A 7,402-nucleotide genomic window follows, 5' to 3' on the forward strand; every position below is an offset into this window, starting at 1 on the left:
TATATATATATATATATATATTGAAAGGCACAAAAATTACATACGTCGAAGGACTTCAAAGGGTAGCGTAATCCAAAGGTATGGTAATCTGGCGCAGGCAAATCATCGTTTGAAAAATGTAGAAGATCTATGTGAGCGTGTGAAAATCGGCAAATCGAAAATTAATACACCAAATAACAAAACAGCAAAAGTCAAAATGGCGGACACATGGAATGTATTAACTTGACACTCAGTATAAGATGAAAGAAAAGAGTTGATGTATAATGTTTCCAGCATGGCTTTCCGTCGGAAAGGGAAGGTCTGGAGAGGAGAGGGAAAATATTTCCAAGAAAAGCGTGTGTGTGGTTACATGTCTGAAGTTACGTGAATTGGAAAGCGATAGAACAAGTCTTTTTTAAGACAGGAGGGTGCGAAAATGACTAGTGTATGTTTATGTGTGTGCTTCTTGTGTGTATGTATGTGTGTGTTTGTTTGTGTGTGTTTACGTGTGTGTGTACGTCAATGTGAGGTGACACGTGTGTGAGAAGTGAGGTGACACGTGTGTGTGTATCTGTTGGTGTTTCTGTACGTATACGTTTGTGCGTGAAAAAGGCGTGTGTATGTAACTGCGTATGAGTGTGTGCGTGCAAGGTCATGTGTATGAGTGTGTGTAAGAGTGTGTATATCTATGTGTTCTTGTGTGTATGTGTATGTGCACACGTATGTATGTCTGCGTCTGCATGCGCGCGCGTGTGTGTGTGTGATGGGTGTCTTTGTATCTTAATGCAGTAGAGGTTGTTGATTTTATTCTGGTTATTTTAAATGCATTTCGAACGACCGATGTAATTTCGCGTTTATGCGTTTAAGTTTATGCGTTTACGTGTGTGCGTGTGTTTGCGTGAGCATATGTGTGCACTTGCGTGCGCTTGTGAATTTGTAACACAGCTTAAATGACATTTCGAGAAACGTTAAGAAGTCAAGTTTCTCTATTTATTCGAAATACAAGTAGATATTATGGCATTATGAATGATCTTGAAGAAGTAGCTTTTACTTTTCTTATAGAAACTGGTGAATAATGTAAAATGTACAAAGTGTAGGTGTCTTTTCTTGTATGATAATGAAAATGTGATGATTATGACTACTGTCAGGATTTCTGAAATTTAACACCGGTAAACACTCGCGGAATCTTCGTCCATCGGAATACTTTCCTTCTTTCACCAAGAAAACGAGTTAAATATATCCTTCATAAAACGCACCGATACACTGAAGATTCAAATTTTAAAATGTGTAATGTTGTCAAAGACGTTCTTCAGCTTGATTTACTACGCAGTCTTTCTGCCGTGTTTGAGACATGATTGGATTTAAAGAATTTTTAGACGGATTTCAAATTTGTTGGTCTCTCTACTGACGAGTCAGTGTGGCTATTTTCCAATTAGTTAATGCTTGTAGGGATTGGAAATAATTCAGCTAGAACAACTTAATGTAATAATTGAAGAGATATTACAAGTGGTCATCGTTTAAAATCAGTTGAATATTGACGACGTAACGCCCTTGCAAGTTTTGCTAGCTCAGCAATACACATGATTACACATTTCCAGAGAAAATAATTTTTTAGGCCACCGTTTGTCAGCCATAAAATATAATAGCTATTACAGCTATAAAACTATCCATCAACACATTAAAACTATCTTTTTTTTATTAGTGTGTGAGTTGATTATCTGACACACACGACTAGCCATATTTTTCTCGTTAGTGAAATGAACGAAAAGCGCTATATATTTTTATTTATTCTAATATTCTTTCCTTAATTTGTTTTTTTATTTTCTGCCCGCATGTATGTACAGCAAATTCGATGGATCCATACGAATCATTTACGGTAAAATTTAACATGGTTTTCAATTAAATCGTTGTTAAATATGCAGGAAGATGTAGTATACATAAGAATATAAATTTATGTTTAGATTAATAGTTTCAAGATAATGATGTTCAGTTTATCAACAGTGTAAGCAACAGCAACAGGAGCAGAAGCAGCAGCAACAGCAGAAGCAGTAGTAGTAGTAGTAGTAGTAGTAGTAGTAGTAGTAGTAGTAGTAGTGGTAGGGAAATTCATTTGAACTTTAAATCATTATCAAAATATTAGGAGGATAGTCTACTTTATGTTTTGTTTTTCGGCTTCTTATCAAAATAAACAATGTTATCTCTTGTATAGCTATTTTGACCGAATCACATCTGAATTCCATCTCTTCAAGAAAAATTGCCATTGCACATTTCCCTTACTTTGGATTTCACGGGCAAGAGAGAATTCGATTTCCATGATGTCTTGGGTTTCAACTCTGACTTCGTTGCAGATGTTTATATAGTCAAGGTTTTGTGGAATATCCCAAAGTTAGGTACTTCTACTTTCAACATTCCATTTCAGATGCGTTTGGTCTTGTGGGAAGTGTCAAATGAAATCAATAATTTATACTAACACATGAACAATACATTTGATTACTTTATTCTTGTCTAGATTGTCGTTGTATTATGGGGGAAATAAGCGAATTAAGACAAGATGCGGCGCAAAAGATTTTATAATTCCAGTCTGTGAAATCTTATTTTGTCTTCAAGATTCTCAACCGAGAGCCTATAAGTCTGTTAAGTAAATCCTATCTATTAGGATAAAAGTCAAATGGATATTGTTTGAAATATTCTAAAAGGTGTTATGGCATTTGTATGAATATAGAAGTACCGTTTTCTAACAAATTGAGATATTTTATACGCAGAGAAATTGACATTGACTAGCACAACTGTGGAGGCATGTGCTAATGCAGTGCACTGCTGCATTCACCATTTGTCGTTATATTCCCAGAGTATCCTATGCCTGAGCATTCTGTCTACCAAATCCTAATCAGTCTCTATCTCCACGAGATACCTCCTCATTTGATCACTGCTGTAATATTTCTCTTGAATACCATCCAACTTGCCAGCCCGTCAATGTGTCCATTGTCATATATTTATTTATTTTACACTTTTCTAAAACGTAGTATTGAAAAATGTCTTCTCTATGGTTGCTACTGCGATTAGGAATTTCAATCTCTTTTTTTACCTCATAACCCACGTCATTGTATTTACATACTACTTCAGAAAGATTGAAATAACTACGAAATATTCGTCCTCGCAATAAATTATGTTCTCTTACAGTTCAGATAACACAAATAAGTAACTAGCTTACAGTGGACGAAATCCAGCCCACTACATAATTCAATATGATAATGATAAAATATACTACTTTGATCGCAAGTATCATCCTTGAAGCAAAATATTTTTTTTAAAAATGACTTTGTCACTTGAAGTGTAAAGGTGGCTGTCTAGACAGGAAATAAATAGGACTAAGGCAAAGCATGTCATCTTGCAAGACATTTGCATTGGTATCAAGTCGACTTAGAAGAATAAAAATGTTTTATGGAAGTCTTGTTAATATATTAACAAACAAGTGTGGAAGGATCAAGATAAATCTGCAAAACAGAGAAAGAGACTTATATCTTCATAAAGCCAGTTTCAAGTATATTTATCAATGCTAATGTTCAAAATTTAGAAAAACAGAAGAAACGTGAAACAAACCATATAAAACCACGTAACCCTGCGATGTTCAAATAGTGGCTGACGAAACTCGTAGAGTCACTTACTGTTAAATATGTGTACATGAAAATATTCTTATTGATTTAACTGCATCAGGTTATTCAAGTGTTATTGATCCGCCTTGTCAGGTGAAAATATTTGGTGATTTAAAATAATGTGCGATGTCAACTCGGAAATGCTCTAGAAAGAAAAGTAATGTGGATGTGAATGATTAGAATCCATATAAACATGAAATATTGCAAGCGTCGTTGTAAAGGATTCTTTATTCTGTATCAGAAAGCAGTGAGATTTTGAACAATAGAATGGATTTTTTGCCAACGACTAAGTATAGATATGTGTGTGTCCATGTACGCGTATTTGTGCGCGTGTGTGTATGTGTGAGTGTATAAGTGTGTCCTTGTGTGTGTACAATTGATGTAAGCAAAATCTAACAAATAAAGCGAAATTTCAAAATATAACAATTGAATACGTAGGTGCCACTATTTATTCTTTTGATGCCCAAAGGAAATTTCTTGCTTTTCTTCTAATTTAATTTTTCTAGTGCAAGACACGTCTTATATACAGTTATAAATGTGTGCGTTGTTGGGTCTTGACGACTATAGAGTGTATCCCATCCACGTCGTTTAGTGAGCTCTAAATAGCATAAGTGATAGAAACAAGTCCTGTCAAACAAGAAATGGTGCAAGGAGGTGTAAGGCTTATATAATATATGGAAAGTCTTGATTTTCAGTTGATTGCTTTTTATATGATAGATATTTCAATTATAATAGGGCTTAGTATATCATAAGTGCGTCATATCTCTTGAGATGTTTGACACTTTGTGGATTCATATGCATCGGGATCATAGATTGAACATAATGTTTGTTCTCATTTATATTTTACTGGGTAATACTTCATGTATTCTGTTATAGAGCGGTTTGCTATATGTTAAAATAAAAATTCGTCTCATAAACATTATCGTTCTATTAAGCATTACTGAAGACTAAAGTATTTATCCGGCTAATATGATATATATGAATGGTGCTTATCTACAATTTAGCAAACTAAAAATCGTAACAAATATAATTCGCAATGAATAGTCACTTTTAGAACTGACTTGAAAATATTTTATCTCTTCATTGTTATAACCTGACGTAAATAAGTACACAAATGTTGCTAAAAGAAAACTGCATGAGCATTGCCAAGTGTTTTGTGTAGTTTTATTTTTTCGTTTTGCTATAAAGCCCTTGCAGTCTTTTTTACCTTCTTGCGTCGTAACTTTGGTAAAAAGCAAACGTTCTAAGTCTAGCGTATTAATATATAGATGATGTATATTTCGCTACATAATTTCAATGTCTCTACAAATGTTTATTTTATCTCTAATATCCCGTTGGTGGAAATTTTTTGCTAATATCGGTAATGCAGCAATAATAACACCACACGCACTCGCTCAGATACACACAAACACGCATACAAAGACAGACAGACATATATATACACGCGTGCACGCGCACACATGTGTGCGTATGTGTCTGTGCATGTGTATCTGTAAATATATTTGATTAGATTCAAAATTTCTTTTTTCATATTACATAATTCGCTATCACAAAGAATAGAGCCGTCATACATCTATATTTTTGTATTGTAACATTGTTTTCATTAGCAACACATTTACTCTCTCACAAATTCCGTATTGATCTTTACAAATTACCAATATACTTACTAATACAACTGCCTTTATATCGCTTTTCTGTTCAACACCCAATTCATGAGTTTGCATAATATACGATGAACATCATTGAACATTAAACATCCTTAGTAAGTTAAATCACCTTCTACTCGACTATTTAACTAGGAAGTCCTAATGTTGATTTTACCTCAAAACCTATTAAATATTTGAATTTACATTCTTTAAATTCAGTAATTTAAATCTGCATTCATATCATTATTTTCTTATTGCTTTATAGTTTATCAAAATTAAAAAAAAAAAAACAAGGTTAAATAATTCTAATAGCAAAGAATGATAAACACGCTCATACTTGCATCCGATTGAAGATATCGAAGCTTACATACAAATAATTCACAGAAAACCAATGCATGAAAAGTTGAAAGAGCTATAAATAAATAGAAATCATACTTTCATATAGTAAATTAAATGATATAGGATATATTAAATATCGCAAGGAGCTTTATATGCAAATTTCTATTTAAAATCGCTATTTTAAATATTACGTTATAATTCCTAAATCTTTGAACATCCAAACACACAACTAAATACACACGCAGCCATATATGCACAAACAAATAATCATACATACCTGCAAAAATTCATGTACGAACAAAAGTCCACATGAAATACAATGATGCATAGATACACGTGAGCGTAACTACAAAATAAGGAAAAAATGTAACATTAGAAATGAACACAATATAGAACTACAAATAAAGATAATATGAATAATTACGTAGTATACTATGAAGTGCGTCAAAATCAACAATTTAGGAAAACGTTCACTACAACATATCTAATAAAGCACATAGTATTAAGAGTTTTATACAAACATAAACCACAAATCAATGCAGTACTTTACACTCACTCGACACACCAAACAACTATTTCCCCCTGGCCTGAAAGCACAAGCACATGTGCACAAGAATTTCAACACATATCTAAATCTCAAAAACAAAATTACACAAATATATATCAACACAAAATGAAATCATCTGCTGCACCAAACTAGACAGTCCATACGTAACCTTCACTATATTATTGATCTTGGTAATTTGAATGCAAAATATGTACCCTTTTACATCTTTTTACTATATGAAAAATATTTTTCCCCATTGTAATTGCACCGAATAGCTGCGAGGAGTGGAAATATGCCACAAACATATCTTAACCAACATACAGTTTGCTTATGATTGATGCTCGACGCTGTTACTGGTGATTTCGCCGGACCTGGCTGTCCAATGGCGTTGCCCAGTCAATGCTGCTGACTGATTTATTTAAGGCTAGAGCTTTAAATCTGTTGAGAGTTACTTCGCTTGGGTATTTCCTATTCCTTACGAATAAAGAGCTAGAAATGCAACGTCTGGTAATCGTAAAAGGGGCAACAATGTGCACATATTTTTTTTAATACCTTTTACCTTAACAAAGAACATTTTGTCCTCAGTAACAGCAGTGAAATTGCCTTGAGAATTTCAAATAAGTCAAGAATATATTTTATCTTGGCGCTCATAATTCTGTTGTGTCCTTGAGCAAGACACTTTATTGCTTGTTGCTCCAGTCCTCTCAGCTGGCAAGAATGAGTAGTACCTGTATTTCAAAGGGCCAGCGTTGTACAATTCTGTGCTACTCTGAATCTCCCTGAAAACTACACAATTGGTGCACGTGTCTGTAGACTGCTCAGCCACTTGCACGTTCATTTCACGAGAAAACTGTTCCGTTGATTGTATATATGATTGCCAAAGAGGACAAGACATCTACTATTAGGACTTTAACCTCTATGGACCTACGCAGCATTGCACCTAAGGCCTTACAGACTTACTTCTACAATATCGAAATTTCAACTATGAACATTTATGCTTCTTTTCTATTCGCTTTCATCATCTTATTCGTGTACTCCTTTCCTCTATGTCATAATTTCATTAATCTGTATTATTCTCTTTTTCCCTATGTGTCTCCTATGACAAAATATCCCATGCTGTAGGATATCCCAGAAACAGCTGTAAGACTTAAAATAATTTTTCCAATAATAATGCATGACTTGAGATGTTTGCCTTGCCTTAGCATGTGTTGCTCTCTTTAACAATTAAATATGGTATA

General features: G+C 33.8%; 1 long non-coding RNA gene across 3 annotated transcripts in view; it reads right to left on the minus strand.

The window, feature by feature from the left end:
* The window catches only part of LOC128247044 (uncharacterized), a 117,129-nt gene that overhangs the window by 64,814 nt on the left and 44,913 nt on the right, over positions 1–7,402 (minus strand). For all 3 annotated transcript variants that reach the window (XR_008263477.1, XR_008263476.1, XR_008263475.1), the window contains exon 3: positions 5,895–5,963. This is a non-coding gene — a long non-coding RNA (uncharacterized LOC128247044). The remainder of the gene's footprint in view (positions 1–5,894; positions 5,964–7,402) is intronic.

This window comes from Octopus bimaculoides, chromosome 2, assembly GCF_001194135.2.
Source record: "Octopus bimaculoides isolate UCB-OBI-ISO-001 chromosome 2, ASM119413v2, whole genome shotgun sequence".
NCBI lineage: Eukaryota > Metazoa > Mollusca > Cephalopoda > Octopoda > Octopodidae > Octopus > Octopus bimaculoides.